The sequence below is a fragment of the Heterocephalus glaber genome, unplaced genomic scaffold (assembly GCF_053883595.1).
Source record: "Heterocephalus glaber isolate CG9 unplaced genomic scaffold, H.glaber_assembly_v1.0 deba00001509, whole genome shotgun sequence".
In the NCBI taxonomy this organism is placed as follows: Eukaryota; Metazoa; Chordata; class Mammalia; order Rodentia; family Bathyergidae; genus Heterocephalus; species Heterocephalus glaber.
Window position 1 is genome coordinate 3,386,706 of NW_028258325.1, and position 16,684 is coordinate 3,403,389.

The following is a 16,684-nucleotide window of genomic DNA, read 5'->3' on the forward strand; positions in this document are numbered from 1 at the left end:
AGGCAGGCAGCAGAACCACTGAGCTAAATCCCCAGCCCAGTAAGTGATGTTTTAATATTTACACATTTGTTTTGGTTTTCTTCTGTTTTGCTGAGTCAGGGTCCCATTTTGTACTTCAGTCTGGTCTTGAACTTGTGGCCAGTCTCCTGCCTCAGCCTCCTAAGTGCTGGGATTACAGGTGTGAGCCATATGCATTCATGACAAATCCAAAAGACCCCAGCAAGCTACCAAGAATGGTTCCCCCAGGGGTGGAGTCGGGCGGCCAAGGATGTTCTCTTTCAACCTGTCTGATGTTTCCGTTCCTTGCGAAGGCCTCTTATGAGATGGATTGGAGGAGATCCGGCATCAAGCCCTTTCCCACACGGTTACTTCCGGTGGACAGGGCTAGTTCCACGCGTGCTTCACAGGACTGAACGCTTCCTGACCCCCATTTGTTGGGAAGTCACAGGCAGAGAGTGGGAAAGTCAGTGTCAGTCCCCCTCTGCCCTCGTGTACCTGACACTGCCACTTCCCCTCTGGGACTCAGGTCCCCTGGGATAGCCCTCGGGGAGCTGCCAAGGCCGAGTCCAGATTCCCCTCCAGAGCCCTGTCCTGACAGCCTCTGCCCCGATGTGAGCCTGGGTCCAGCCCCAGAAAGATCTGGGGTTTCGCCACCTGCCTCTGGCAGCCAGCTCTGAATGTGACAGTAAACAAGCACAGCCCACCCGCGGAGCTGGGAGGCACCTCCCTCACGACCAGGACACACCTGGGCGCTGAGCACCGCCCTTCTGGCTAGCCTGAGGCCTCCTCATCTCCAGCTCTGCCCCTCCCAAGCTGGGGCGGGAGCCTGTCACCCTCGGCCTTCAGCCATCTGGCCCAGTGACCGGTCACTTGTCGGCGATGCCCATGTCGAACCCACCTACCTGGCTGGCCTCCGCCCGAGGCCTCAGGTCCTTCCTGCCCCAGGCGCCGTCCATGGAGAGCCAGCTCGCTCCTCCAGCTTTCCCCACCTGGCACGCCTTGTGGGGGCCCGAGGGCCGCCACTCCGTCCTCTCTGACCCGGGGTGCCGGCAGCCAGGGGGCCCCTGCCTCTAGTAGGCGGAGGAGGCCCTAACGTCTGGCTCACCTTGCCTTTATTCACCCAAACGTGGGCACAAGCAATCAAAGTAACACAAGATTCCCCTGCTCTCCTGGAGCCATTACTACGTGCTCAGGTCGCCTCAGCTTAGCCTCAGCTGCCTTCAGTTTTCCCTAGAACCTGTGGTGCGCCACCCCCACCCCCCGAGTGCAGCCTTTCCCCTTCAAGCTCACTGCGGAAGCAAATTAGGCCTCCGTTCTCCTCTGGTCTCCGACACCCGTGGGTCTGGGCAGTGGGGTCGACTCTTCTCTGCACTCTTGGAGGGCGGAAGTGGACTTGGGAGGAATAGAGGGAGGGAAAGACAGAGCCGCCTAGCGGGCAGGTGTGGAGGGACAGCCTTCCGGTGGCAGGGGACGTCCCCTCCCAGTCTGAACGGCAGCAGCACCAAAGATGTCAGCCTGAAGTGGGCCGTGTGTGTCACGCGCACTGAGCTGCAGGCCTGGGGACAGAGGGTTCTTCCCCTGGAGGTTGTCCTAGGCAGGGCCCGCGGCGGGCAGGCAACCAGATGGCAGGGTCAGTGGGTCCCAGGGGCGGGGCTGCCTCTGGCGTGTGTGACAAGCTCCCGTGTCTGGTTTCTTTGAGTGCTTTGATATGCCCGTGTCCCTGTGCTCCTGATTTAATTCGATACATTAATTTGTTACTGACACCATGAATTATGTATCAGTTTGTGCCTTGTGGTTCTGTGCTGGGCAGATGCTGGCTGTTTCCTTGTGCAGATCCAGCATGGGGCCTTTCTACCATGGGGCTTGACCTCACCACACCGAGACTCAGGCAAACCATTGCTTTCCAAATGGAGTTGCTCAGGGCAAAGCCCAGCCTGAAAGCCACCGCTCCTTGCAACGTAGTGTCACTCCTGCCAAGCGACACCCGCCTCTCTTCTGTCCACAGCCACCACTGCTCGGTGCAGCCTCCAGCCCTGGCCACATGTCTATAAATGGCACCTCCGTTGGTCCTCTCTGTCCAGCCAGGCTAGGGTGGGTTAAATGGTGGCTTCAAAAAGCTACACCAGGGTCCTGTACTGGGATCTGGCAGCCGTGAGCTTATTTGGAACTCGCCTTTTCCTGTGTGATGAAGTTGAGGAAACCAGGATGAGTCGGGAGGAAATCAGGTTGAAATGACGCCTCTTACAGGCGTCCCTGTGAGAGAAAGGGGGGAAAGGCGAGATGCAGAGCCACGAGGGACACAGCCACAGCCCAGGAGCACGGGATGGGCCCAGGTGTGGATGCATTCTCCTGTACGGCCTCCAGGGGGAGCCAGCCCTGCCCACCCCTGGACTTCGGACTTGGGGCCTCCAGAGCTTGGAGGGAACGTGCTTCTGCAGCCTGAGGAGACGGAAACGCGCTCCCCTGGGCCATCCACCCTGGGGGCAACAGAGCCTGGGGGGCGGCTGCCAGCCTCCTTTGCACCAGCCTCCCTCTCCAGCCATCCTAGGGGAAATCACAGCCCCTGGAGAAGTGGATGGCAGTCACAGAGCTTGGCCGGCTGTCACTTTAAGGGACAAGGGTACAGCACAGTGGGAGAAGCCAGGCACCTGCAAATGTCCCACACTGTGTCATGGGGCCACCTCATCTGTCAACAGCCCTGCCCAAGCCACCTTATCAGGAGGCCCGGAAAATCGTGCAGCCGAAGCTGGGGCAAGTTGCCAGCCCTTGTCCCTTGTCCCTGGAAAGCTGTTCTGTGATGTGTCAGCCCAGCCAGCAGATTCCAAGTGGCTTCTCCTTGCAGCTCAGGGATGTCATCATGGCCAGAACCCAGCGTGTGGGGCGGGATCTGGGCCTTGTGCCAGGACGAGAATCTCGGGGTCTCCAGTCGGCCCTTGCCAGCTGCCGAGAGCAGCTTGAAGCCACTTCTGCAGACGTCCACTCATTTGGCAAAAGCGCATGATCTGCAGGCTGTATCAGGAGGAAACAGCCCAGGCTTCTTATATTTGGCCGATTTCACATCATCGTCCTTTTCTTCTTGTCACCTGCTCCTGGTGGCTGCCGCCAGCCTGTGCATATCACCAACCCTGAGAAAGCCCGAGGCCTCTTGCAGCAGGGGTTGCCCTGCTTCAGCTCCAGTGCACAGTGAAGACCCGGCCAGCCTGTGCCTCCCTCCTCCCCAGAGGGAGCTGCACCAATCCCGAGCCTGGCCACCCACCTGTCCCGAGCACTAAGGTCCTCATGGTCAGACCCAAGTGTCACGTTCTTTCGCTCCACCCAAAGCCCAACACAGAGCAGAGCCAGAGCAGGCACACCGCCCGGAGAGCTATTTCTCCCATGCACCTGCCCCTACCAAAATCTGTACTCCTGATGTACCCTGGCATCACTAAGTGAGTGGACTTGGACTTGAACTTGAGCTAACCCAAGGCACCCGGCAAGCCCAGAGGTGCAAAGGGCCAGGCTGAGCATGGTGCGTAGTGCGTGGAAGGGGCACGGAGGCCTTACACAGCCACCACACCCCCCACGCTGACCAGGTGGCTGTCTCAGTCCCCACCCCAGGGACTTTGATGACTCCAGAAAGACCCAGAGGAGTCTGAGGGCAGCAGCGAGTCCATGTGCAGAGCAGAGAGCGGCAGATCTTCCCACCCATCGAGGAACCATGACCTTGACGTCAGCCTTTGCCAAAGGAACCTGTCTCCGCCCTGCAGCCTGGATGTCCAAGACCAAGGTGCAGTGGGGCTGGTTTCTCTCTGCTTGGCTCGTAGACGGTGTCTTCTCCCCATTTCCCCACAGGGTCACCCCTGATGTCTGTGTCCTCATCTCATGGGGACACCAGGCAGCTTGGACAGGAACCTGCCCTGGTGCCCATTTTACCCGTAATGGCCTCTGTAAAGTCCTTCTCTGCACAACCACATTCTAGGCTGCAGGGGTTAAGGCTCTGACACATGGGTTTAGGGGGACACAACTCAGTCCCCAGCACCAAGCATCTCGGTTTACCCAGTGTGGCCAGGGTAGGACTGGGCCTCCTTCGGCACAGGGTTGAGGACACCCGGGCCCCTTGCAGCTGGGTAGGAGGAGTGCCAGGCTCTGCCCAGCAGGACGTGGGAGATGGGAGCTGCCCCGTCCTGGCCAGCGAGGGACAACTGCAGTCACCATGCCCCTGCATCCCTGGGATCCTAGAAAGGGTGTGGGGCTGTGCGATAGTGGGACCCCAGGTCCGGGGTCACCAACCCAGCTCGGAGCCCCACATTGGGCCCTGCTGAGCCCCCCACGTTCTTGGGGCTCCCATCCCAACTCCTGCACCCTCCTGCACCACCCCACAGTGCCATGAACAGCTCCCTGGTGGCACCAGCTGGAACCTGCCTCTCTGTGCCCGCCAACAGTCACTGGCAACGCCACCCTGTCCTGGCTCCTCCTCCACACACACGTCACCCAAACTCTGAGGACAGATGGGCTCTGCAGCCAGAGGACGGAACCTCCAGGAGCTCACGAGTGTAGACAAACAAGGACATGGATGTCACAGAAGGTGCCGGGGGAGGAGACCAATGGGCCTTGGGGGCCAGGGAGGCCCTGCATGCACTGGGCAAGAAGGCAGAGCCCTGGTTTAGACGCTCAGCTCCCCTTATACCAGCCTGCCTCCTATATCAATTCCCTCAACTTTCTGAGCCTTAGTTTCCCCAGCTGGAAAATGAGGCCAAAGATCACACCCAGGGTCACGGTGAGATGAGATGATGATTGTCATCACTGCAGTTATTTATGATAAGCTGAAGCCGAGACCAAGGACAGAGGCAAGACAGCCAGTCAACAGGCTCAGGACAGCGGCTGAATTTGGCTGGGGCAGAGGCATCGATGAAGGTGGCCAAGACAGCACCTAGCATCAGGCCAAGGACCCAGGCCCTCTGCACAGACCTGGTAGGGTCAGGTCTGCCTGGGATGGAATCGCTCTCTCTAAAGTGAGAAGGACACAGGGTGGGAGGCCAAGGAGGATGGAGGCCACGCTGCGGCCCAGGTCTGCGAGCTGGGTGCAGGCGAGGGCTGGACTGAGGAGGGAGAAAGAAAGCCTCAGCGCCATTCTGGCAGCCTAGGCTCGTAACCGCTGTCTCTCACACTCCCGGCCTCTGCAGCCAAGGCCTGCGCGGGGGACAACGTGCGGGCCTCCAAGGCGTGAGGCTCTGAGTGCCGAGGAGCAGGAGTGGGTGTGGAGAGACAGCGTCCTGCACCCGCTGCGCCCATCAGCTCTGCCCCATGCGAGCACACGCCAGACGCTTCTCTCCACACACAATTGAGGAGAACCTGTCCCCACGCAGAAATGGGAGGAAAAATAGACAAGTCACCTCCTGAATCCAGAGAAGACGAGAAAGAGGATGCTGCCGAGGACCCAGACTCAGCCCTCAGATCCTGCCACCCCGGGAGGCTTAACCAGAGTCCCAGACACCAACGGACCAAAACTAACAGAGGAGGAACCAGGAGCCAAGGGAGGAAAGGCATGTGGTGAGTGGGAGAAGGACAACAAACCCCATCAGAAGAGGAGCACCGGAAAGGAGGAAGAGAGTCGGCAGACCCCTAAGGCACTGCTTAATGCCTTAGCATATGTGCAAGACCAGAATGTGAAGACAGTCGCGGAAGAAAACGCTGCTGCTGAGACTCAAGGCCAATATTTCAGAACTTGAGAACTAGAGAGTGGGCCCCGGTACTGATCTCACGTCCAGAGAGCCCCCAACAATCCTGAGGCTTCATCGGGAGCTACAGCCATCTAACACTGCCTTTTCTTAAGACCACTTATTACTTTCCCATGATATCATATGATATTTTTGAACTGAGGTCCTAAATTCTTGACCTGGAACTGGAGTTGGCAACACCTAGCTCTACTTCTCCAACTGGAGTATCGTTCTTCATGTATTTATCTGTGTTTTGAGTAATCCTCTTCTGTATCTGTTGCATATTTTTTCTTGGTGTTTGAAGACATGTGCAGCATAGTATATGCCTTTCCTATCGTACAGCATGTGACAGGGTGTGCAGCCATGGGGAGGCCTTGGGACATTTAAAGCCTCACACCCATGAAAACAGCTTCCAAGAAATAACATTCCTGGTGAGAATTCTTATTCTACAAATCCACTAATGCTTAGGTCCGTGCTTAGTGTAGGACTCAGAAACCGGTCACTTTCCCATTACGCACAGCGAGCTAAACATAAAAAGCATTTGAAACACACAGAATGTTCCATAGTTACTGTGAAATTTTTCTTTCTAGTCCACTGGAAGTTGGAAGGAAGTTTTTTTCACTAACAGATATATTCTTGTTAGCCTTTTCTCCTAATTATTTTGTTACGGTGGTTTGGACAGAGGAGTGTGCTTAATACCAAGGCAACACAGTGAAATGTTTTCATGTTATGTAGAAAATAATTGACTGTTCTAAGTTTGTGACTCTGCTCTTATACACTGGACCACATTTGCCCACAGAATGAACGAGTCCAGTTTTCTTCTTTCCAAATGGTATTTTGATAGATACTGGATTGTGTCTGTGTCATTATGTTCATTTGGATAAACTGTGATTTAACAACTGATTTAAATAAAATACTTGCTTTCACTTAAAAAAAAAAAAAGTTTGCAGCCGAAGAAAAGAGAAACGGCCTGTCTGAAGTCACGCTGAGTTACTGGCTCTCACAGCTCCTTGCTTCTCCCTTCAGCCTTCTCTTAGGCAAGTGCGTGCAGGAGACCAGCTCCTACGGGGCGCAGTGCTGCCAGGTTGCAGGCGTCCTCGGGCTGCTGGAGCGTTGCTCCCAAAGATGTGTGTGTGTGTGCACACGTGTGTGTGTGCACGTGTACTTACATGTGTACATACAGGGGCACCTCCTGTTACTCCACTTCCAGGCCACCCAGAGCAGTTTCTCTTTTCCTGTGAGATGAAGCTGTTATGCTTGGGGAATAGAGGGAGCACCTGTTTCCCCGAGACCCCCTCATCATGTTCGGTCAGGCCCCTCTGCACACGTGCCATAAAACACAATTCCGTGTGTAACATAGAATGCATGTGACATGTAACTCTGCCTTCCACATTTTTACCATAAGCACTTTCTTACTATTAGAATTTTCCATCACCATCAGTTCTATGAAAATAACACGAAATCTTCTAGCCTGTGAATCTTTCATTTGTTATTCTCCATTGTATCCGATTTTTACTATTATAAATGACTGTGACATACATCGCTGCACCTGTTTCTTTGTCTAAAATCTTTTTCTTCCCTTAATCCCCCAACGTGGAACCCTTAGGCCGTGAAGCAAGCTCTGAGCAACACTGACAAGATGCCCTCCGAACACTGGCTCTAAGTTGGCTGCGGGGAGCAGGGTGGGACCGCTGGTGTGCACTTGAGGGGGGCTGCTCACAACCCCAGCTTTAATCTCATTACTGTCCCTAGCCCCATTCCCCCACCCTGAGGCTGAGTGCCGTGTGGGCTGAGCAGTGGGCACACACTGGGGACCCTGGTCACATGGACGCATGATAGCTTTTCCTTTTATAGCTGCTCGAGACCACAAAAAACAGGACACTGCCCATCCGGACCCCTTCGCCTTCTCCCAGGGCACTGTCCCTTTCTCTCCTCCAGCCACAATTACAGCGACACTGGTGCATAACTCTCCTGTGCTTTTACTTCCAAATGCCATTGATCCAAACTGAAGGAAAAAAAAAAAGTAAAACCAAATGAAAAATGCCTTCTCCGGCAGGACCGGTGTCGTCTGCACTGGTAATGTCATTATGCTCCAAGTTCTCTCTTCCGGAAAACAAAATTTCATTTTGGGCGCAGAAAAAAGAGACGGAATTTTTAAACTTTTGGAATTGCCTGGTAAAGAAAAGGCTGCGTGTTGCTGCCCACAAGCTGAGCAGCAAAAGCCATTCTTAGAGGGCAGCTCACAGCCTTCAGGGTTCATACTGAAGAAAGACTGAAAACCAGTGACCTAAGCATCCAACCTCAGATACCATAAAAATAAAAAACACAGCCAAATCACTTTCCAGCCCTCCAGCTAAAATCGGCTGTAAAAGTGACAACCGAGTAAACCCAAGAATGTGGGGAAAAGAGGATTAAAGAATGAAACAGAAAACAACCTTGGCTGGGCATGGTGGTGCCCGCCTATGATCCCAGCACTCAGAATGTTGAGGCAGAAGGATCGCTGAGAGTTTGAGGCAAGTTCAAGGCCAGCCTCAACTACATAGTGAGACTGTCTTAAACGACAACAACAACAAAAACAGTTTCCCATAAAGAAATCTCTAGGTGTCAACAGCACCAGACCTTAAGGACAAATCATCCCAGTCTTATCAAACTTTTCCTTCCTGAAGACGGTGTAATTTTAGATTAGTATGTTCCCCACTGCTGTGACAAATTACCCAAGGATGGACAATGCACATGTAAAGAAGGTTCATTTCTTTCACAGTTCTGGGGGCCAAAAGTCCAAAATCAGGGGGCTCCATTGATTTGACCTCCAAGGGGGGAACCTCAGCAGATGTCCTCATGGGGGGATGTGTGCATGATGGGGAGAGTGTGTGGCAGGACCAAAGGCCAGAGAGCAGGGAGGGACTGGGCCTGTTCCTTTTAATTTTTTTTCTCTTTATATACAGACCTGAGGATCAAGCTCAGGGCCCCACATATCCTAGGCCAGCTGTTTTCTACACTGATCTTCACTCCCAGCCCTTGGTAACAACCATTGGTGAGCACTGGCCAGGTTCCATCCCTCCTGAGGCCATGCCCCCAATGACCCAACAGCCTCCCGCTAGCCCCACCTCTTAAAGGTCCCACCACCTCTTAACATCACCACATTGCAGCCAAAGCTCCCAACACATGGACCCCTAGGGGACAGGCCACATCCACACCATAACAGATACTAATACCAAAACCAGAGAAAGAAAAATTATGGCCTATCTCACAAATGAACAAAGATGGAAAAATCCTACAGTAACAATGAGCAGAATCTAGCCTTAAACACAAAATATAACATTTAAACGCTGCGTGGGCAAGAAGGCTTCATCCTGAGAATCTGAGGACCATTTATACAGAAAGTGTGACTTATGTGGCATGCTGTCATCCGGTGAAAGACAGACGGTCATCTCAGTAACACAGACAAGGTTTCTATAAAATGCAACTTTGGACTTAGGACAAAACAGGACAAATTGCTTTTAGTGAGCTAGGAATTCTCTTTTTTTTTTTGGTACTGGGGATTGAACTCGGGTCCTTGTGCTTTCGAGACAGGCAGTGACACCACTGAGCTAAATCCCTGGCCCAAGCTAGGAATTCTTAACTTGAATTTTCTTAATTTGAAAAAGGGCATTCACCAGTCATTAGACAGATGTCATTTTTCCTGGGTGGGAAATTTCCCTCTGAGAAAGACAAAGCTTCCTTGCATTAAACATCGTCATAGAGGATGCAGCCAGTGCAATAGAGCAGGAAAAAGAAATAAAAGCATAAAAGAGCAATACACTCTCATTTCCACAGAAGAAAAGTAAATGAAAGATACAATCAAGTTATTAGAAGTACTAAGAGAATGCAAAAAGGTTTTCGGATGTAAGCTCTATATAGAAAACTCACATTTTGATTCACCAGCTACAAACAAAAAACAGAATTCAAAATATATCATGTATAATATCGACAAAAATATCACCTAGAAATAAATCTAATAAATATATGTGAGACCTATGGAGTAATGTTTAATGGAGATATAATGCATATTCCATTAAACGTACAGTGGACCTTCAAGTTACGACTGGCTTGACATATGACCGAAATTTGAGTTTTAATTTACAACCAAAGTCTTGAGTTATGACCCAAATGTCAGCTGCTTCTACTTCCAGATGGTCTCAGATACAGATAAACCCTTAAAGAGTTCTAGAAGGACCATTACAACACCCATTCTCACTTGTGCTGACTCGGGGCCGGTGACAACAGGCACCTGTGTGCAGGCCTGGACTGCAGCACTGAACTCCTCTGTCCCCATGAGGGCCGAGCCATTGGCCAGTCACCTGGGAGGCAGGGCCAGCAGCAGAGAGGGCACCTGGGCAGCCCAGCCAAGCCCTCCGGGGGCTGGCAGTGCTGGAATGCACAGGCTGGGGTGATTTCCACCTTCGTGGGTTCCTCCAGGAGATGGACAGGGCCAAGCTAGCATGGAGAGGATAAAGCCACTCACCAGGGGGCACCCAGCCCAATGTCTCCACAGTCCCAGCACAGGGCTGGCCATGTGCCCAGGGGTGGAGCCCTGAAATGAGGTGACCCAGTCCATCCTCTGGGGGCCCACGAAGACAAGGGCAGTGAGCAGAGAGCACTGGCCAGTGGGGAGACTGGCACGGGGACAGCAGGGTGGAGGCCACTCCTGAGAGAATGGCTTTTGGGCATCCAGCCACAGCAGGTCCTCTCCCTTGTCCAGAGTGTGAGGAGGGGCCAGGCCCCAGTTGAGCTATGAACACAAAGAAGTAGACTTGCTTTGTCCCCAGCATCCCCAGCCTGTCACCTGATGCCCAACAACCCTTCCCAGCAAGAGCGCTGATCCCCTTTGACTAATGAGGAAACTGAGGGACAAAGAGTCTGCAAAACGTGTCCACAGCTGCTCTGCTAATGTTATGGCTGAGCCAATCCTGACCCCTAAAGCTCAGGCTCTTGATGTTGGTACTTTCTCCTCTCGGGCAACAGGAAGTCATGCAAGGTTGTTGAGCGTGGGAGTGGCTGTGTTGCTCTGCATAGGGCCAGCTGGAGAAAAGAAGGTGGGTGTAGAGCCACATGGAACAACAGGACCTGGTGACACCTGGGAGCTGCAGTGCGGCCATCAGCGCTCAGCCTGAGACAGACCCTGTGAGCCTCCTCTGACACCTGCAGCGGGGCTGGGGTGGTCGGTGGGAGCCTGCACTCCTCGGCTCTGCTCTTAGGTGCCATTCCATCTCCTGTCACTGGCACAGTCCCCTTGGGACAGAGCCACTCTCCTTTCTGGGATGAGAGCCGGGCACAGATCCAGGAAGCCACTTGGCCCCGGCCCCCAAGCTGGTGGGAAAGCAGGATCCCAGCTGGACCCAGGGTTAGAGGATCTCCCACCCAGCTGCTCTGGCCCAAATGGTCAGCAGGCCCCAAAGAGCAGCCTCAGCATGAGTCAGCTGCCTTCCTATTATCAGCCACTAACTTTTTGGAGTAATTTGTTATGCAGCATTATCACAGCAATCACTGGCTGATACATAGTGCCAACCTGGAGCAATAACAGCTGCTGTATAGTGCCCATAGTGTGAAAATAGGAGAAGCTTCTAGAAGTGGTGATATGTGATCCAAGCCGCAAAGGACACATCTGAGGACCTTGAGGCAGCATAACTAAAGACACTCACAAAAAAGGACGCCGAAACTGCTGCAGAAAGTGGCAAGAATGATGGGATAAGTGTGCTTGAAGTGAGGGAAAGGACTTTAAGGGGGATTCATGGCAATGTGTCATTTACTAATACATTTTTTTAATTTAGCTTTCACCTTATATTTCAATTATACCTCATGAACCTCTCTGAACGCCAAGGTATTCATCATAGCAACTTGAAGCCGACAATACGCAAAGGTTGTCCAGCTATAACCTGTGGTAAATCAGAGAACACCTGGAATTTTAACTGAAAGCCATGCATTTGTCCAGGAAACTCCATGTCCAGACAAGGTCGGAGGCACTGGGCTGGCAGCTGCAGGATGGGGTAAAGCCAGAAGCCATGGCTGCATCCAGGGCCAAGAGCTCGGTATCCGGGATGAGCTGAGCAGGGGTCAGCTTCCTGGTGTGCGCTCACCTTGCATGCACTCTGAATTCTGTCCCATGTACATACATTATCCATTTAACTTCTAAACAATTATTCTAAAAATGAGACTCAGTTTTAACATGCGGAGAAGCTGCAGTTCGGGTCTTCCAGAATTATTGTAAAGACAATTTTTTTAAAAGCTGTGCAATGATCCTGAGTGGAAGGCCCAACCTTCCAACCACACCGGGCCCCTGAGCCTCTGTTTTTGGATGGAGGGCCGATGCTTGCGATGACTCCATCACCAAAGCAGCACAACGGGAGCTCTTAACAGGAACTACTGATGTCAGGGGATCAAGTCTCTCATCTACCCGATCCAATGCCAGGATGAAAACATACTTTTCACACAAAAGCACTACTTACAATAGCTAGGATGATGAAATCACCCAAACGTCCCCCACTGGATGAGGCAATAAACACAGGAAGTTCAGCTACATAATGGAATATTATTCGGCCATGGAATGGGACAGAGCATTGAAACTTGCTATGACATGGGTGGACCTTAACAATATCAGGCTAAGTGGAAGAAGCCAGTTACAAAAGACCGTATCATAGGATTCTGCTCATATTAAATGTTCAGAACAGGGACATCTATTGAGTAGTCTCAGAAAGTAGATTAGGGGTTGGCAGGGGCCGGGGATTCAAAACTAGGGGTGCTGGTTTCCTTTGGAGGTGAGGAATATGTTCTAAAACAGTGGTGCATCGCTGCAGGTTTACTGGAACCCGTGGGATTATCTGGTGTGACAACTACATCTCAATGAATTACATCTTTTTGATTTTGTTAATAATCAAATTAGAGGGCAAAGACACCATGATTCTGGCTCGCATCTCTCTCTGAGAAAAGGCAGAAGTCCTCTCAGCCCTCTGTGGCCCAGCCTCGGCCGGGAACCTACAACTCACACCCCTGAGGCAGGCCAGGCCCCTCCTACCTGTGTTTCTGCTCTACCCATCCCTGTTGCTGCTCGAACGTTTGTCTCCCAAGCCCTGGCTCTCAGGCCTTCTTGAGGCTTGGGCCAAGGCACCCACCTCTCTCACTGTGCCCCACAGCCCCGGACTTCCAGTGCACAGTGGACATGGCGAGTTTGTGTGCTCCATTAGCTGCTGACTGCCATGCCTGCCCAAGGACAAGTGGGACAGCAAGCTTGCAAGCCGGCCAAAAGCCTGTCTGGGGAGGAGAAGCTGGCCATGCCCTGGCTGGAGCAGAGCTCACACTCCCAAGCCCAGGACGACAGGGTGACGTGACATCAGAGGACACAGTGGACAGAAGCAGGGGCTTGTGCACCCTCTCCTGGGCTCACAGCATCCCTGCTTGGCCACACCTGCAGCGTCACAGACAGAAGCCTTGCTCCCTCCCTGCCCAGGTCCCTGTCCCCCACCGGTCCCAAGTGACAGCACCGCCCGACCTGGTTTGCCCTGTGTCATTCTCCCTCCACACCAAGCTCACCTGCTGCCCTGACACTGGATCTCCAACTAGACCTTCCCTGGGCACTTCCTGCATTGTCACTGCCACCTCCTGGGCCCAGGGCACTGGACATCACATTGACCCCCTGCCCTAGTGGGTTTCAGTCTTCGAAGAAACCAGGACAGCCTGGGACAGCAGGAGTTGGACGAGAGGTGAAAGGAGCAGGGCTCCCTGCAGTGGCTTTGCCTCCCTAGTTTGTCCAGAGAGCGCGTGGACACTGCTGCTGTGCAGGCCTTACCGCAGTGAGCTGCTCGTAATCTCTTCCATGTCCCAGACCAGCCAGGTCTGTGGGGAGCCAGCCGCACACCCAGCACCCAGGCCAGGCCTGGCTCCAGCCACGGGCACTCTGCAAGCCCCAGGAGGGGTCAGCTGGGACAAATGTGGCCAGCTCAGCCCATGGTCACACACAGGGAAGGCCTTGATGTCCGTTCTATGCCCGGGGTTGGCAGCCATCTGAACTGTGGGCTGAAAAACCAAAGTTAAAATATTTCACCCAAAACATGACAGGTTTTCCTCCAGAAATCCCTTTGGATGGTAAACCCCACAAAGCACTTGAAAAGGCAGCTATTTTTACTTGAATCAATTTGCAAATTTGCAATGTGCAGATGAAGCATGTTTGAGCTGGCCGTGACAGACTTTTGGCTCCATCCTTGCCTGGGGCCGATGGCGGCAGCCGTCCCCACCCTTGGGGATATCCAGCCTGGCCAGCCTGCTCTGTCTCTCCACTCTGGCCCTGGCCCCAGCCCCAGCAGGCTGCCCACCAAATTGGCCTGGGCACAAACTGACCCCAAGAAACATCCTCAAGATTCCCTACGTGCACCCAGGAAGGGTCCTGGGCTCTCGCTTGCTCTGGGATCTGAGTTCTGAAGACCCTGGACCCCAACTTGCTGGCAAACAGTTTCACCCACTGCTGGAAGAATTGCAACAGGAAGCTGAGGCTGAGGCAGGCAGGCCCAGGAGGTGAGAGAGGCCAGGACAGGAGCCCAGCATCAGCACCTGCACCTTCGAATGCATGAGCATGGTAGGAGCCGTGACTGGCCGCCTGTCACCTGCATGAGAACTGTTCAGTCTACCGGGCTCCAGAGACCTGGATTCTGGCAGGAGACACTGCATCCTCCCATGACTCAGTTTCCCCACCTGTAAAATAGGGCTGATATTCATAGCCACTTCTTAACACCTGTGAGTGGTTAGAAAGTCAGGTGAATGCAATGGGGTCTCCACACCTAGTGCACCCCCAGGTCCTGGCTCCACACCTGTCACCTCAGGCACCTGACTCCGCCACCCAGAAGGTGCATTCGACAAACTCTGATGGGTTTGTACCTGAAGGAACTGAAAACAAGGTCACAAAGACATATTGCACACCCATGTGCACAGCACTGTTATTCACAGTGTGTACAGACGGAAGCGACCAGTGCCCCCGGCAGGGACAGACACGTGGTGACCACAGGTGCATACTCTGCGTGGAAGTGGAGGGGGTTCTGACGCACAGTGCCTGACACTGGTGGAGCTTGAGGGCACTGTGCTGAGTGGAAAACCAATCACAGGGCCAGGACGTGGCTCAGTGGCGCCACAGCCTCCCTCGCAAGCGCAAGGTCCCGAGTTCGATCCCCGGTACCAAAAGAAAACCCTGAAAGGCATGACTTGATACACATCAAACAGATCACATGAGATGATGCCAGCAAACTGAACAGGGAAGCCCAGGACACGCAGCTTATTTGCTATGAAAATTGCTCTCGGACCCACAACAGGAGTCCCTTGGCCTGTACAAAACACTTCCTGCCTTGCCTGCCCAGCCAGACACCCCCTGGCTGTGAAACCCCATGGCTGGGCTCCCATCAAGGGGCCTGGAACAGGGTCATTCCCACCCGGGGATGAGCCCGCCTCAGGGCAGAGCCCCTGGCCTTCGAGGTGTTTTTGCATCTGCAGGGCTGTGACGCTCACAACAACAACGCCTGGCATCCAGAGAGAGGCTTCCGATCTCACTACAGCAGCTCCTGTGTGGTTCCATTTTTGTTGATGCATGTATTTTAGTTTTGCAGTTTGTTTTGTTTTGTTTTGTTTTGTTTTGTTTTCTTTGGTACTGGGGATCAAACTCAGGTCCTTGTGCTTGCACAGCAGGTGTCGAAACCACTGAGCTAAATTCCCGGCCCTGTAGTTCTGTAATTTTTTTAAAAAGCAAATGTTTCAGCAGAACATTTTGCTACATGAGAAGTTTGGATTCAGTAAAGCAAAAACTGCGCACAGGTCTTGGTTGTTTGCAGTGATCCTCACACAGCCCCTGCATTACTGGGCGGCAGCGATGCTGGGAGGTGCACGTGGGCCCCTGCCCCGTGCACAGAGCGACGCGTGCGGTGAGGTTCTGTCCAGCTGCAAAGCAGTGAACGGGACATGAACCAGGGCCTCGCCCCAGATCCAGCAAGCCCAGGGCCAGCCCAAAGCCGCAGTCCTGCTCACGTGAGCCAGGCCCCCTTCCTGTCACCCAGGCGGTGGCGGGGGTCATCCTTCTCCAGCTCCAGGCTCTTGCACACCTGGCTGGGCACAGTGTCTCTGGAGCCCTGCCGTGGAGACAGGTCGGTGCGAGGGCAGCCATGGCTCCATTTCCAAACCAGCCCAAGCTCATAACCCTAAGCCAGGGGCTCACACACTGCTGAAGGGGGAGCAGGGAAGGGGGGAGGTGGAGGTAAACCAAGTGGCAGTTGTCACACAGCATGGACCAATGAGTGACCACGGGCCTGGGGACCCCAGGAGGAGCTTTGCTGGACACCAGCCTTGCAGGCATAATAGCTGTCAGAAGGGTCACTTCACAGCCATCAGCCAGAGACGGAAACAGATCAAGGCAAAGTCCCAAAGGGTCAAAGCCCAACGCAGCACTGTAGACAGAGCTGCATGGATGATGTGGCTTTGTGGCTTATTCAACCTGCAGCTTCTGGACACCGGCTCTGCCCAGGCTGTGGCAACACAGCACGAATAAGATGGACACACCCCCAGCCTTTGGGGAGCTCAGGGGAGGCAGATCGACCACAGAGGTCCTCCACCGCCTGCTGCAGCCAAGCCCTGCTCGCAGGTAACAGGCACATGTGAGCCGCTGCAGGTGCTGAGCCCTTCGTGTGCCTCGGTGCAACCCACAGCCTTCCCACAGGGACCGGGGGGCGGCCCCATGCACAGAAGCAGAAGCTGAGGGCCAGAGATGTCAAGAGCTGTTCAAGGCCTCGGCTGGGACTGGAGCTGGGCAGTCTGGCCCTGAGATCCCCTCTCAGCACCCCTGGGCATGCAGGATAGAGGCAGCCAGGGCACCCCACCTGTCAGAGATGGAGAGGGAGGAGACAAACCTGATGCAGGATCCAAGGCTTGTGCAGGCCGGAGACAACCCTCATTCCATCTGTCGGCATCTGGGAACAGGGCAG

General features: G+C 53.8%; 1 long non-coding RNA gene across 3 annotated transcripts in view; it reads right to left on the bottom strand.

Annotated features, from left to right (window-relative positions):
* LOC110349704 (uncharacterized) overlaps positions 1-16,684 on the bottom strand; it is a 45,459-nt gene that overhangs the window by 20,425 nt on the left and 8,350 nt on the right. For 2 of the 3 annotated variants that reach the window (XR_015441255.1, XR_015441254.1), the window contains exon 3: positions 903-16,669. This is a non-coding gene — a long non-coding RNA (uncharacterized LOC110349704). The remainder of the gene's footprint in view (positions 1-902; positions 16,670-16,684) is intronic. The other variant, XR_002395890.2, reaches the window with a different exon arrangement.